This window comes from Oryctolagus cuniculus, chromosome 6 (genome assembly GCF_051225735.1).
Source record: "Oryctolagus cuniculus isolate XC-2025 breed Fujian yellow rabbit chromosome 6, ASM5122573v1, whole genome shotgun sequence".
NCBI lineage: Eukaryota > Metazoa > Chordata > Mammalia > Lagomorpha > Leporidae > Oryctolagus > Oryctolagus cuniculus.
Window position 1 is genome coordinate 59186233 of NC_142872.1, and position 16869 is coordinate 59203101.

The following is a 16869-nucleotide window of genomic DNA, read 5'->3' on the forward strand; positions in this document are numbered from 1 at the left end:
CATGAATTTGAAAAATATTGCATCAAAATAATCTTTTCCAAAGAAAGAAAGGGAAAGGAAGGAGGGTGATAAAGAGAATGGGAGGGAGGGAAGGAGTAAACTAGTATCATTATATTCTTAGAATTGTATCTATGAACTATGTTGAATCTGTTAAAAACTAATTAAAAATTAAAATGATAAAATAACTTGTTGAAGTTTACTCATGTATATATAAAGAAAAATATAAAATTTTCAGAGGGCACAGGTCTCAAGGCTATGGTTTTTAATTTCTATAAAATAATTTTTAATTTGGTAAGGAAGTATTGGAGTTTACATGGTATTTTATTGTTTTTGAATTGTTTTTCCTAGATATAGAAATCAAATGATCATGAGTTTAGTTATACTATCACTATTTAGAGTATTTTGCTTTCCAATTTTTATTTTGTATTATAATAACATTGCAAAGTTTAGAGCCAGAAAAGATCTAAGAAATCATATGCTACCATGAAGCGGTCTAAAAATAAAAAATCTCAGGCAGTGAGAGTGATTTGCCAGAGTTCTCATGACTATTAAACTTTAGAAAGCTAGAATCTAGTAGATCTTTATTTTCCTAATGGAATGATTTTTATCTAAGCTGTTATTTATTTTCTTGGGTCATTACATTAATACATTCTTCAAAAGTAGAGCATATATCAGTATTTTTTAAGTTTTTTCTATAGTTGTAAATAAAGTTTTTAAGTATATTTCTATAGTTGTAAACAAAGTTCTGATGTTTGTTACAGGATTCTTTTTTAACCATTTTATCCTGTTTTAACAATAAAAATTAAGCAATTATAGAAATAGCCAGGTTTTTCAATTGGTGTAAGTTGGCTTTCTTCTTTTTTTTTTTAAATTTTAAAAATGTATTTATTTATTTGAGAGGCAGAGCCACAGTAAGAAAGGAGACAGAAAGAGAGAGGTCTTCCATCTGCTGGTTGACTCCCAGACCAGAGCTGAGCCGACCCAAAGCTATGAGCCAGGAGCTTTCTCCAGGTCTCCCAATGTGAATGAAGGGGCCCAAGCACTTGGGTCATCTTCCACTACTTTCCCAGGCCACCAGCAGGGAACTAGATTGGAAGTGCAGCAGCCGGAACTCAAAGAAGCTCCCATATGGGATGCCGGTACCACAGGTGGAGGCTTAACCTGCTATGCCACAGCACTGGCCCCAGCTTTATTTCATACTGCTAATATAATCACATTATGTTCAGGCATTGCAATTATCACCAAAATACACGTCCATTAACTAAAACATAAGTCTGAGTATATAATTATTGTCTACAAAGCTATTAAACCATGAGCAGTATTTGTAACTAATACTTAAATTATTAAAAATTGATACCATCTTCTGTAAACTTAAAAAATGAATACCATGCACATTTAGCTTGATTGGTTCATTAGGTGCTTAAAAATATATGATGGGGATTCTTAAAGATCATTAAGGTAAGTGACTTGAGATATGAATTTTAACATAGTTTCTATAATCTAATATGTAACCTTTCTGAAGTCTTTTTTTCCCCAAAATTTGCATTGTAGTAAAATATGTTACATAAAATTTACTATCTTAACCTTTTTAAATTATGCAGTTCAGTGATATTAAATACATTCGTATTGTTGTCAATCATCACTACCATCTGTCTCCAGAACTCTTCATTTTGCGAAGTTAAAACTATACCTGTTAAACAATAGCTCCCATTCCTCCACATCTCTTCAGCTTGTGGCAACCAGCATTCTTACTGTCTCTATGATTTTGACTAATTTTGACTAATCTAGCTACCTCTTTTTAAGTGAAGTCATATTATATTTTGTCTTTCTGTAACTAGCTTATTTCACTTTGCATGAAGTTCTCAACTTCTCAGCCTTCATCTACATTGTCGCATGTGTTGGAATTTCCTTTTTTTTTTTAAGGATTTATTTTATTTATTTGAAAGACAGAGTTACAGAGAGAAGTAGAGAGAGAGAAGAGAAAGAGAGAGAGAGAAAGAGGTCTTCCATCCACTGGTTCACTCCCCAAATGGCCTCAACAACCAGAGCTGAGCCAATCCAAAGCCAGGAGGGAGGCAGGAGTTTCTTCCAGGTCTCCCACATGGGTGCAGGGACCCAAGGACTTTGGGCCATCCTCTGCTGCTTTCCCAGATGCGTTAGCAAGGAGCTAGATTGGAAGTGGAACAGTCAGGACTCGAACCTGAGCCCATATGGGATGCCAGTGCTGCTGGCAGGGGCTTTAACCTGCTGCACCAAGGCACAGGCCCCCAGAATTTCATTTATAAGGCTGAATAATACTCCATTGTACGTAAGTACCACATATTGCTTAGCATTTATCGTTGGATAGATACTTGTGTTGCTTCCATGTTTTAGCTGTCAAGAATAAAACATCAGGTTGAGTATATAATTATTGTCTACAAAGCTATTAAAACATAAGCAGTATTTGTAACTAATACTTAAACTATTCAAAATTGATACCATCTTCTGCAAACTTAAAAAATGAATACCTTGATTTCAGTTCTTTTGAGTAAACATCTGGAAGTAGAATTACCAAATCATAAAGTAGTTCTGTTTAATTTTTTAAATATTTTCAATTTATACTTAATAATTATGCATATTATGGGGTATAGTATTATTATACTTCAATGCATAATTTAATGTATCGGATCCAGGGTAGTTTGTATATCTTTTCCCCCATTTATTATTTGTTTGAGTTGAAAACATTCACAATCCTCCCTACCAACTCTTTTGAAATATACAGTTAATTGTTGCCAACTGTGTTATCCTACTGTGTTGTAGAACATTAGACATTGTTCTTCCTACTCAGCTATACCCCTGTACCCATTAACTGTCCTCTGTCCAGCCTTCCTTCTCTCCATCCTTCCCAACTCCTGGCCAGTGTTCTACATTCTACATCTATGTGATCAACTATTTTAGCTTCTACATGTAAGTGAAAAAATGCAGTATTTGTCTTTATATGCCTGACTCATTTAACATGGCATCCTCCAGGTTTATCCATGTTGCCACAGATGACAGAGTTGCATGCTTTGTATGGCTAAATAATAGTCCATTGTATACATATGCTACATTATCTATTCATCTATTGATGGATGAATACCAAGGCTTATATGATTTCTTGGCTGTTTTGAATAGTGCTGTAATTCTTTGTTTAACTTTTTGAGGAACCACATGATTTTCCACAGCAGGTGACCCATTTTATATTTCCATCAGTGATATACAAGTATTCCCATTTCTTCACATCTTTGCCAACCCTTATTTTCTGTTTTGCTTTGCTGAAATCTTTTATCCATATGAAATTAAATATGTATGTAAATTCACATCACAATAAAACTGAAGTGACATACTCAACCTTTTTAACTTAAAAGGTATTTTTGGGCCTATCGGTACAAAATTGCTTTAAAATATGAATATATTGACTTGAAATCTGTCTGAACTCACATTACTAATAATATGTGCCACTTTTCTTTTTGATACCACATTTAGAAGACAGCTGTTTTGACAGCTGTCACCTATAAAATGGCTCACGATGTTCCTTCCTAATATGTAGTGTGAACATTATACTGTATGACATAATTTCAGCATATGTATCTCAGCCATGTAATAAAGAAGACAGAGTCAAGATATTTCCTGACTGGTTTGTCCCTGCCACTAATCTTGTGTTTTATAGTGGAAAATATTTTAGTTTGGAATTTGATGGACTTGATTCTAGTGCCAATTTTGATCAATTCGAAGGTCTAAGGCCTTTAGCAATTTACCTACTTCTTTTAGGTATCACTTTTCCTAAATAAAACCACGTTCCTGGGTTGTTATGAGGATTATAAATAATAAGTATAAAGAACTTCACATAAAATTGATGTTTTCTAAATCATAACTACTCACCTCGCTTTGGTTGTAGAATCTTGTTTAAGACAGTCTAGGCCGGCGCCACTGCTCAATAGGCTAATCCTCCACCTGAGGCTCCGGCACACCGGGTTCTAGTCCCAGTTGGGGCACCGGATTCTGTCCCGGTTGCTCCTCTTCCAGTCCAGCTCTCTGCTGTGGACCGGGAATGCAGTGGAGGTTGGCCCAAGTGCTTGGGCCCTGCACCCTCATGGGAGACCAGGAGAAGCACCTGGCTCCTGGCTTCAGATCAGCGCGGTGCACCGGCCGCAGTGCACCGGCCGGAGCAGCCATTGGGGGGTGACCCAATGGAAAAGGAAGACCTTTCTCTCTGTCTCTCTCTCTCTCACTGTCTACTCTGCCTGTCAAAAAAAAAAAAAAAAAAAAAAGGAAGACACAGTCTAAATATTAAATTTACCTCATGTAAAATAGAAAAATTGCATTGAATTAGGAGAAATATATCTTCAGAATTATTTGTTGAGGAGATTATCCTTTCTTCCATTGATATCTTGGCCTTTTTAAAGAAAATCAATTGTTTATACGTATATGTGTATGTCTACTTTTGAACTCTGGTTTGTCCCTTTGATCTATAAGCCTATCCTATTCAGGTACCACACTGTTTTAATTACTGTAGGTGATGTTCAGTCCTCCAAATTTGATTAAAAAAAAGTATTGCTTCGACTGTTCAAGTTTTTTTGCTTCTCTATACAAATTTTGGAATTAGCTCATTGATTGCTACAAAGATAAAAGGCTATAGTTTGTCAGAATTGTGTTAAACTGATAGTTTGAGAACTGAAATTTGAAGACTATTGAGGTTTCATATATTCCTAATTTTGTTAAGTATGTACATTTTGAGTTTCATAAAAATTGGAAATAGGGATGTCGGATCTCTGACGATAGTTGGGGGTGTGTCTGTTTCTTTTCGTCCTTGTATTTGTTTTTACTTCGTGTATCTTGAAACTCAACTGTTAGGTCCTTGAACTTTCAGGACTCCATGTCCTCTTGATGCATTGGCCCCTTTATTCTGAAGTGATCCTCTTTTCACGATAATATCCTTTGCTCTGAAATCTATTTCTCCCTTCTTTTGATTAGTTATTAGCATGGTGTATCTTTTTCCTTTATTTTACTTGTAACCAATTTATGCCTTTCTGTTAATACAGTAATAGGCCGCATGTGGTTTAGTCTTGTTCTTTTCTTTATTCTATGTGACAATCTCTCTCTACTTTTTTTAAAGATTTATTTTTTAACTTGAAAGTCAGACTTACATAGAGAGAAGGAGGGGCAGAGAGAGAGAGAGAGAAAGAGAGAGGGAGAAAGAGTATTCCATCTGTTGGTTCACTCCCCAGATGCTTGAAACGGCTGGAGCTGTGCCAATCTGAAGCCAGGAGCCAGGAGCTTCTTCTGGGTCTCTCACATGGGTGCAGGGTCCCAGGGACTTGGGCCATCTTCTACTGCTTTCCCAGGCCATACCAGAGAGCTGGATTGAAAGTGGAGCAGCTAGGACATGAACCGGTGCCCATATGGGATGCTGGCACTGCAGGCTTTACATGCTACACCACAGCACGGGCTCCTCTCTCTACTTTTTTTTTTTTTTAATTTTATTTATTTATTTGAGAGGTAGAGTCACAGATGGTGAGAGGGAGAGACGGAGAGAAACCTACACCTACTTTGCCACAGTGCCAGGCCCTGACAGTTTGTCTACTTATTAATTTGAGCAATATAAAATAAATCATTTTCATTTACCATAATTATTAATGTGCTTGAATTTATTCCACTGTCTTGATTTTTTAATATTTTTCAATGAATCATATTGCTGGTTTTTCTCTCTTTTTTTGCATTTCTTTTTATTTATTTATTTATTTGTTGACAGGTAGAGTTATAGACAGTGAGAAAGAGAGACAGAGAAAAAGGTCTTCCTTCCATTGGTTCACTCCCCAAATGGCCGCCACAGCCGGCACTGCGCCAGTCCGAAGCCGGGAGCCAGAAGCTTCTTCCTGGTCTCCCACATTCCTCCTGGTCTCCCATGTGGGTGCAGGAGCCCAAGCACCTGGGCCATCCTCCACTGCCCTCCTGGGCCACAGCAGAGAGCTGGACTGGAAGAGGAGCAACCGGGACTAGAACCCAGCGCCCATATGGAATGCTGGTGCTGCGGGCAGAGGATTAACAAGTGAGCCATGGCGCCTGGCCCCTTTGTATCTCTTTTGATAGAGGTTTTTATTTTAATTTATTCATTTTAAAGGTAGAGGCAGAATTGGGGAGTATCTGATCTGCAGTGGTTGGGTATCAACCAGGACTGGAGTCAGGACCTGGGAAGGCATCCAAGTTTCTCATGTGGGTGGTAGGATCCCAATTACCTGGAACCATCTCTGCTGCCACCTGAGGTTCACATTAGCAGGAAGCTGGAGTCAGGACCTGGATCAAGGAAGCAAACTTAGGCACTCAGTGTGGCATGGTAGGAGTCTCAGTCACTAGCCTAAATGCTTACTGTGGGGATTGAGTATCTTTTTATTAATCAAGTTTGTATCCATTTTTGGACTTGTGAGCTGTAACTTTTGTTACAGCTTTTAGTAGTTATACTTTAGGGCTTGTGCTTCACATCTTTAACTTATGACTTTTGTCATCTTGCAAATCACATGATACCACTTCATTTAACAAATAAGAACTTTATAACAGTATATTTCCATTTCTTATCTCCCATCCTTATGCAACATTGTCATACATTTTACTACTTTGTACATCATAAGCCCTACAGTACTTTTTTTTTTTTTTTACAGGCAGAGTGGACAGTGAGAGAGAGAGAGAAAGGTCTTCCTCTGCCGTTGGTTCACCCTCCAATGGCCACTGCGGCCAGCGCACTGCGCTGATCCGATGGCAGGAGCCAGGTACTTATCCTGGTCTCCCATGGGGTGCAGGGCCCACGTACTTGGGCCATCCTCCACTGCACTCCCTGGCCACAGCAGAGAGCTGGCCTGGAAGAGGGGCAACCGGGACAGAATCCGGTGCCCCGACCGGGACTAGAACCCGGTGTGCTGGCGCCGCAAGGCGGAGGATTAGCCTAGTGAGCCGCGGCACCGGCAGCCCTACAGTACTTTGATGTGATTTTTGCTTTAACCAATTATCTTTTAAAGAAATTTAAATAGTAAGAAAAATATTTTATATGTACCCATATAGCTATCATTTCCAGTGGGTTTTGTGTGTGTGTGTGTGTGTGTGTGTATGAGTGTATTTAGATCCAGAATTCCATGTGGAAGTCTTTTCTATCTGAAATATTTCCTGTAAAATTTAATCTAGTGTAGAAATCTTGGTGATAGATGGTTTCAGCTTTTGTATGTTTGAAAACACATGTATTTTGCCTTCTGTTTTGAAAAGTATCTCCATTTGATATGAAATTTTAGGTTGAATTTTTGTTGATGTTGCAACTGAATACATTAAAGAAATTATGCCATTGTCTTCTCACTTGTTTTTTTATAATGAGGCATCTGCTGCAATGCTTTTTTCTTTTCCCCTGAATATAATTTGCCCTTTTTCTTTCTGGTTTTGACTCTTCTTTCTGCTTACAAGATTTTTACCTTCATTACTGTAAAGTAGTAAAGTAGTTTGATTATGCTGTGTTGTTTTCTTCTTGTTTCTTGTGCTTCAGGTTTGAGATTCCTGTATCTGTAAATTTTGAGTTTCATAAAATCTGCAGAGCTTTTAATATTTTATTTCCTTATCTATTTTTCTGTCCCTCCTGCTTGTCTTTCTTGAGGACTCCCATTATACATATGTTACACTACTTGCATTTGCCCAGCAACTACTGATGTCTTTTTTTTTTCTATGTGTTTTAATTTGGGTACTTTCTATTGCTGTCTTTAAGTTCACAAATACCTTCTTCTGTCATATCTGTTCTCTTGTTAATTACGTTCAGTGTATTTTTTATCTCTAGTACTGAAGTTTGGGCTATTTATTATATCATCAGTGTCTCTACTTAAATTTATTTCCTCTAACTTTTGAACATATTAAGTACATATGATACATGATACTTTTAATTATTTTGCCTAATAATTCTGTCATCTATAGAGTTTTCTTCTTTTCATGCCTAGTAATTTTTCTATTAGATAGCATAGTTTGGTATTCTTGTAAATATTCTCAGGTTTCATTCTAGGGAAACAATTAAATTACTTGGAACAGTATGTTTCCTTTATATCTTTTTTTTTTAAATTTGACAGGTAGAGTTATAGACAGTGAGAGAGAGAGACAAGAGAGAAAGGTATTCCCTCCGTTGGTTCACTCCCCAAATGGCCACTACGGCCAGCATGCTGTACCAATCCGAAACCAGGTGTTCCTTCCTGGTCTCCCATGCAGGTGCAGGGGCCCAAGCCCTTGGGCCATCCTCCACTGCCCTCCCGGGCCACAGCAGAAAGCTGGACTGGAAGAGAAGCAACTGGGACCAGAACCCGGTGCCCATATGGGATGCCGGCGCTGCAGGCAGAGGATTAACCAAGTGAGCCACAGTGCTGGCCCCTCCTTTATATCTTGCTTTAAGACTTTGTCGTACAAAACAAGAAGAGCATGTAACTAAAAATCTTTCTGAGTCATCAACGTACCAAGAATAAGATTTTCCATTGTGGTTATTGGTAGTAGTCCAATGACTATTTCTGGCTCTATATGAACCCCAGATACCATTCTGTCTAATCACTTATATTATTGAATTGAAGCCTTTGAATCAGATATCAGCAAATATTTTCTGTGAACAGCTAAATAATAAATATTTTAGACCTTGCAAGCCATACAGTCTCTTTCATGACTGTTCATATCAGTTTTTGTAGTGCAAAAGCAGCCATAGCCCATGTGTCAATGATTAGTCATGACTTTGTTACAATTAAACAACTAAACTGTATTTGTGGCTACTGAAATTTGAATTTTGTGTAATCTCCCTGTATCAGGAAATGCTATTCCACAATTTTTTTTCTGAAAATACCATTTACTTCTTGTTAAATAAAAAGCTGTTATTTGCTACAAAGAAATAGGGAGCAAACTGGAATTGGCCTTTGATTTGCAGTTTGCCAACCTCTTCTCTTTAGACTGTTTCTTTAAAAAAAAAAAAAAAAGATTTATTTATTTGTTTGAAAGGCAGTTAGAGAGGAAGAGACAGAGAGTGACTACAAAAGATAGAGCTTCATCTGGATCTCTCCCTTGGGTGGCAGGGGCCCAAGCACTGCCTTCCCAGGTGCATTAGCAGGGAGCTGGATCAGAAATGGAGCACCCAGTACACAAACCAGTACCTATATGGGATGCCAGTATCACAGGCAGAGGCTTAACCTGCTATGCCACACTCCACTCCCTAGACTGTTTCTTTTAAATGTTGTTATCATTATAGCTACTACTTTGCTACTGTTTTTTATTTGTCCAATCTATCATTATTCCATTTAATTGTGTATTATTTAATAGTTCCATTGTATCTTCACTTACCAGCCATACCCCTGTCAGTGGTTTCTCTGTGGTTTGTAGTCTGCATTTTTAACTTATCAACCCCAATTGATATTAAACACTTCACATATAATGTAAGAACTTTAAAATAATATGTTTCCATTTAAATTATCCATCTTTTGTGGCTTTGTTCTCAGATTTTACTTCTACATTTGAACCTCTCAATATGGTACTATTTTTTAATAGTCTGCTATCTTAAAGAAGTGGAATAATGAAGGGGAAAGCTTTTATATTTCCTTTCATGTATGCTAATTGACACTATGCATTCCTTTGTGTCTGGCTAAATCTCTGTGTGGTAGTGTTTTTTATTTTCTATTTGAAAATGTTTAAATGTCTTGTAGTGCAGACATGATAGAAATTGATTCTGTCAGCAATTTTTCATCTGGCTGAAAAATTATTTTGCCCATACCTATCAGACATTTTGATTGGGTATAGGTTTCCAGTGTAGAATTTTTTTAAACTATTTGAAAACATATTCCATTGTCTGTTAACTTTCATAGTTTCCAACAAGAAGTCTGAAAATTCTGGAATTCTGCACTGATGTTTAAGTCTTCTGAAACTTTGAACTCTTATCTCTATCTTCTTAACTCAGTGAGATTACTATACTGTTCTTGGGATGCTGCTTTCTTCTCTGCAGTCCAGAATACTTGTTTCCTTTCTGCAAGTATTCTAGTTCTGCACTGCCTGTTTGCTACTGTCTCAAAACTAGTGTTTAATATATTTAATCTGGTTTTCTTGTTACATGGGGCAGGAGGATAAACCTAACCCTGTTACCATATCATGGATGGAAAAGCAAGTACATTCTTTCAGAAAGTTAAAAATGAAGTATGTATTGAATGCCCTAAGATCTAAATCTAGTTTACATACTGGAGATGTAAAAACATTAATTATACAAGCTTGGTGTTTTTTCTCCTGGAACTTAGATTCCAGGAGAATTATACAATAACTAAGGCAAAAAGGTAATTTAAGAAAATGGATAATCTGTGAAGATACTGCTGCAGGATGGTATGATGGAGTGATGGGAGAAAGAGTATACTTTGGAAGAACATGAAAGCTCTGCTGAGATAATACTATATGGCATGAAACTTGATTGTTGTGAAACACATATTGTCAGACCATGAGGAGGGCTGGTGCCTGTTTTGTAAATAAAGCTTTTTTTTGGAAGACAGCCACACTCATTCCTGTACATGCAGTCTACAGCTGCTTTGGTAGCAATAATGACAAAGTTGAACAGTTGGTCCACAAACACTAAAATATTTATTACCTGGTCTTTTCAGGAAAGGTTTTCTAATCCCTAACATGAAACAACCATACCCCCTGCTGCTTGAGCTGAAGTCAGGACTGGCCTTGTACTTGTAAAGCTCATTTATACTTTCTACTCTTAACTTAGTGGGCTTTTTGCAGCATTTAACCCTGATTGACTAATTTCTCTCTTTTGAATTGTTTCTCTTTCCCCTTAACTTCTTTGATACCCTGTTCTCTTATTTTTTTTTTTCCCCTCTAATCTCTCTGGCAGTTCCTTTTCCACTTCCTTTATATACTTACTTTCCTGGGTCTAATCTTAAATGTTGCAGTTTCTTAAGACTTATCATCTTTCTTTTCTCCCTAAGTAGTTCACAGGCACTCTTGTATCTTCAATTACCACCCCTTTGCTTAATTACTACCAGATACAGATCTTAGCTAGACATATCACCTGAATTTTAAACTTATGAATTTTCTATTTGACATCCATCTGTTACCTTAAATTCAATACACTCTAAACAGAACTCATGACATCTCCTACTAACAGCACTTTACCTTTGGATTTCTCTATTTCAGTAAATGAGATCTGCTGTTCATGGTGAAAACCTGGAATTCATCATTACAGCAAGTTGGTCACTAAGACCTTTCAATTTTCCCTCTTGTCTATTTGTTGTTCTACATGTGTTTCCACATTCCTCTCCATGACCCGTGTGGTAGCTTCTTCTTGATTTTCAAACATTCCTCAATGTGGTCTATCAGACACCAAAGCAACAGTGATTGTTTTAAGATGGAAACCAATAACTTACCCCTTGGTTTTAGGGTAAAGACTAGAATCTTGTTTGTGGCTTATAGAGTCTGCCAAAGAAACTTCTCTGTCTCTTCCCTATACCATTTTTCTTCTTTTTCTCCTTTCTCTAAGTATCTGGCTTTATTTCCTGAAGTCTCCAAATATTTTATCAGAGCCTTTGCATTGTATTATTTCTTCTCCTTTTTGGAACAACGTCTTTCTCACTTATTTTGCCTTGTTAGTTCCTTTTCTGTTTTCTCTAGGCAGTCTTCCCTCCCCCACCTTAGTGTCTCCAGTTATGTGATGTCATATTACATTGTCCTTAGCCTTTAAGGTACTTAACTATGATTAATCACAACTACAATTAATATAGTTATTTGTTTCTTCCTCACAAAACTATAGACTGCATAAGGGAAGGAATTGTATCAATCTTGTTCACTATTATATCCCTAGCACCCAGCACATTTTTCACAGTAAATATTTGTGAAATAAAATGAGTATGTTATATGTTTTAATTATCACAAAACACTGCAATTTATAATTTCTCTTTGGGAGTCTTTTAAATTCCTTGGGAGAAATCTGGTAAAGAATAATGGTAATAGCTGCCATTTATAGAGCAACTCCCTTGTGCCTGCTATTCACTATGCTACATGCACAATATTATTTTAACTCTTACAGCAACCCTTCACTATGGTTAACCTTCTCCCCATTTTTACATGGGGAAACTGAGGCTCAGAGAGATTATTTTACTTGCCCACTGTCAAACAGTAAGTAGCAAAGCCACAGTTCAAGTCCAATTGGTCTTTTTCGAGAGGCTGTTACACGCTTAACACTGTGTAGCCTAAAGTGTGATTTTCATTATAGAGACCAACTTTTTTATTTGCTTCTGTAACTGTATAGAAAAACATAGACTGCTAGACGTAGTGGTCCTGGTTTTTTGGGGGGAATGGGAGGTGAGATCTGAAATTGAAGGAAGAATTTTGAATTAATTTTTCTATTAATTATTTGATCTATTAAATTTTTATGCCAACTATTGAACTTTTGCAACCACTCTTCTGAATACTTTATTAAAGTATCATTTATTAGCTTGTTGTATCTTCTTATCACCTCATCAGACACATATGATATAGAATTTTTACTGATTTTTTAAATAACAAGTGATACCTTTATACCACACTGAAATTTCAGAATTTTCTGTGAACGAGAACAGTTAAATCAATATTAGATTTATAAGACACTACAAAAAAGTTAAATATATTTTGTTATAGAAAATAAAAATTAGTATTGTTAAGGAAAAGGACAAAGTAAACATGGCTAAATCCTTGAGTTTACTAATTCTTTCAAATAAAATTATGCATATATTAAGAGAGACTGCTATATTTTTAAATGTAGATTCTAATAGTAAAAGGAAGAAATCAATTTTTGAGGTAAAAATTTTTTTGGTAATCTTTATTTAGAAACTTTAATAAGAATGCTTTATACCTATAGAAAACCTACCTGGAATATGTTAGAGATATATCAAGTATGATTTTTGGAATACCAAATAATTTAACTCTGACAAGATAAACTGTATCCTTTAAAAAAATTTTTTTTTGAAAGATAGAGATCTTCCATCCATTAGTTCACTCCCCAAATGTTTGCAATGATTGGTGTTCAGCTTGCTGGGAACCAGGAAGTAGGAACTCAATCCAGGTCTCCCATATTAGTGGCAGGGACCCAAGAACTTGAGCCATTACCTGCTGCCTCCTAGGGGCTGCATCAGTGGGAAGCTGGAATTGGGAGCTGAAGCCAGGTATAGAACCCAGGCGTAGGCATTCACATGTGGACATGGGTGTTCTTAGCCATGGTCTTAACTAATAAGCCAAACCACCCACCTCTACATTCTTTTAAATCACTGTTAGAGTAGCTTGAATAATGGAATGTAATTTAATCATTTAAACTCACCTGGATTGTGGACATCTTCCATTTCTGTAGGACTAATTATTTTGTTCATGAAAGCGGTCTCTTATTTATTGATCTTCTCAAATTTGCATTCTAAGGGGCGCTAACAATAATCAGTTATAATAAGCATCTTTATTTCTATAATCTTCATTCCAAAATGATTTTAGACTTTTGATGTCTTTGTCTCTTCCAACTTTTGCAGAGACCTTCTTAGCCTTGTGTACAGAAAAGCACTAGTAGCTAATGGAGAATATGCATACCTGACTTTTTCCCCACTCCTATAAAAGGAGAATTCATCCACTGCCACTGTACCTTTTCTTCTTTTTCTTTTTTGTCTTGCACAGAAGACTGACATCTTCCTGTGAAGGGCTTGTGGCAAACCTATCCAACTCGGGTTTCTTCCTTCTTGAGAACGATCTGATTCATCATCATCTGAACCAGGGATCACAGTCTAAGGGCCCAGGTGAGGGCAAGTCAGTCTGTATGTTAAGCCAGTTTCTTTTCTGGACAGGTAAGTCACATTCAGCTGTGACCTCACTCAGCATCAGTCTTTCTACCTTTTTCAAAGTTTCCTAGTCCCCAAAGAAAAGACAAAATTTCATTCATTTCATCTGTCCATTTATTTTAGGATCTCCATAAATTATTAATGACTGTCACATCATTAAAAGATTCTCTTTGCTTTATAATGTGATCATTTTCAGGATACTTGTTCATCTTTAAGTTCAAGAAGTCTTAAAAGGAGCGTATGTGTGGTGACAGACATATTGAAACAGATATTTCTAGCTAGAAATTTAGAACTGATTCTCATTTCCATTTTTATTGAACTTCTAAGAGTTCAGAGTAGCTTAAAATCAGTCTAGAACAGATGATCTTGTACCCTTATACTTTTAATAGCTTTTAACTGTGTTTATAGATGCTCTGAAACCGGACTTAGATTCAGAATAGTAGAGCTAACATTTGCACCAGTGGTCAACATGAAGATTCTCTCATTACTTTTCTGAGGATTATTTAATTTACTGTCAGAATGATTAAGGGCAGAGAAAACATTTCTCTGTCCTATGTACAATTTCCATATGCTGGTTATATGAAGAAATTTAGGATTGCTTTTCAGGCAAGTAGTTGTCGCCAAGTGAAGCACTGCTTTGCACCTTGGTGCTGTCTTAACAACTGGGAATGAATTAGGTCTGTGACTACAGGACTATTTTCTAGACAACTTATTTTTCAAAACCTTTTCTTGATTGAGTGAAAAATATCTGCCTTGCATTCTGATATTCATAGTTTCTCCTTCAAAATTTACTTGTGCATGATGTATAATTTGTTGCGTAGGTGACCATTTATGTACATAGTAAATTGGTTTTCAAATCATAAAACATTAATTTGTTTCATCATCATAATATTGTATGCACATATTTTAAGGAAATCAAAAATGCTGCTCTAATGTATGTGATCTCTGCCATTTGCCAACATATACATAAGGATAAATTGGGCTTTTATTTCCTCCTGTTGAGTTAATTCTCCAAATGACTGATAAGTTATAAACTAAAGTGAATATACTTCAGTGTGTTTGCTACAGTAAAGTGATGCCTTGTTACTGATTAGAAGAGAGATTATCTTCCTCTGAATTTTGCCAGATGAAGCTGAATGTTTACATCATCCTTTACTGCTGGCTTATTGAAATATAGTGTGGTGTTTAATACTCCAAAAGATCTATTCTGTATTTGAACAAGACAACTTGTTCTTTGACTGAAAAGGTAACTTTTTAAGCCTTTCTTATTTGGACCACCTGATATTTTACCATTAAATTCTAAATAAAGTAATTGTTTACTTGATTCTGTATCAGTACAATTAAGTATATATGAACATATCAATTTATTATGTACAAATCTGTTTCTATTCCTTATGTTAAATGCAACATGTGCAGAAAAACAGAGTATTTCTTGGGTATCAAAAATGTCCCAGTCAGGGCGCCAGATTCTGTCCCGGTTGCCCCTCTTCCAGGCCAGCTCTCTGCTGTGGCCAGGGAGGGCAGTGGAGGATGGCCCAAGTGCTTGGGCCCTGCACCCCATGGGAGACCAGGAGAAGCACCTGACTCCTGGCTTCAGATTGGCACAATGCACCACCCGTAGCAGCCATTTGCGGGGTGAACCAGTGGAAGGAAGACCTTTCTCTCTCTCTCTCTCACTGTCTAACTCTGTCTGTCCAAAAAAAAAAAAAAAAAAAAAGCAAAACTGAATCATGTTCTAACCCAGGAATGTTGTACACATTAAAAGCCTTATTAAATATCAGGGGGCATGTTTCAAAGCATTAGGAAGTAGCATAGATTTCCAATAGTGTTATTGGGCTGAGTGATCAACTATATTATTGAAGGATTGTAATTTTGAAGAAATTAGCTAATGGAATGAAACTTGAGGGTTATATTTGATTGGCTTTGGAAGTATTTGTATATTTAAAAGAGTGTGAGATTTGAGGTAACCACTCCTACTTTTTCCCTCGACTTTTATCTTTGTTATGCTTTTACTTTTGTAACCAGAAGTTTTTTGGGATAGATGCATATGTGAACATTGGAAATTTCCATAATTGTAGTAGTGACATCATGGCAACAACTGTTTCAATAAATGAATTAGCTAAAATTTAGAAACTTAAAAGATCAAGTTTTTTTTTTTTTTTTTTTTTTTTTTTTTTTTTTTTTTTTTTTTTTTGACAGGCAGAGTGGACAGTGAGAGAGAGAGAGACAGAGAGAAAGGTCTTCCTTTGCCGTTGGTTCACCCTCCAATGGCCGCCGCGGCCGGCACGCTGCGGCCGGCGCACCGCGCTGATCCGATGGCAGGAGCCAGGAGCCAGGTGCTTTTCCTGGTCTCCCATGGGGTGCAGGGCCCAAGCACCTGGGCCATCCTCCACTGCACTCCCTGGCCACAGCAGAGGGCTGGCTTGGAAGAGGGGCAACCGGGACAGAATCCGGCGCCCCGACCGGAACTAGAACCCGGTGTGCCGGCGCCGCTAGGCGGAGGATTAGCCTAGTGAGCTGCGGCGCCGGCCAAAAGATCAAGTTTTAAGTCTTTAAAACATCAGGCTGAGATGAGCTTTTTTTTTTTTTTTTTTTTTTTTTTTTGACAGGCAGAGTGGACAGTGAGAGAGAGAGAGAGAGACAGAGAGAAAGGTCTTCCTTTGCCGTTGGTTCACCCTCCAATGGCCGCCGCGGCCAGCGCGATGCGGCCGGCGCACCGCGCTGATCCGATGGCAGGAGCCAGGAGCCAGGTGCTTTTCCTGGTCTCCCATGGGGTGCAGGGCCCAAGCACCTGGGCCATCCTCCACTGCACTCCCTGGCCACAGCAGAGGGCTGGCCTGGAAGAGGGGCAACCGGGACAGAATCCGGCGCCCCGACCGGGACTAGAACCCGGTGTGCCGGCGCCGCTAGGCGGAGGATTAGCCTAGTGAGCCGCGGCGCCGGCCTGAGATGAGCTTTTAATCATTACACGAAGATTTACAGAACTTAAACATGTAGAGTTAGATCACGTCTGATTGGGTTTCTG

At 37.6% G+C, this 16869-nt stretch overlaps 1 protein-coding gene across 19 annotated transcripts in view; it reads left to right on the forward strand.

Moving 5' to 3' along the window:
• The window catches only part of RANBP17 (RAN binding protein 17), a 370153-nt gene that overhangs the window by 128312 nt on the left and 224972 nt on the right, over window positions 1–16869 (forward strand). For 4 of the 19 annotated variants that reach the window (XR_016236456.1, XR_016236458.1, XR_016236457.1 and 1 more), the window contains one exon: window positions 13684–13802. The exons of the other annotated variants lie outside the window; for them this stretch is intronic. The gene's annotated coding sequence lies outside the window, so the exon portion shown is untranslated. The remainder of the gene's footprint in view (window positions 1–13683; window positions 13803–16869) is intronic. 19 annotated transcript variants of the gene reach the window in all.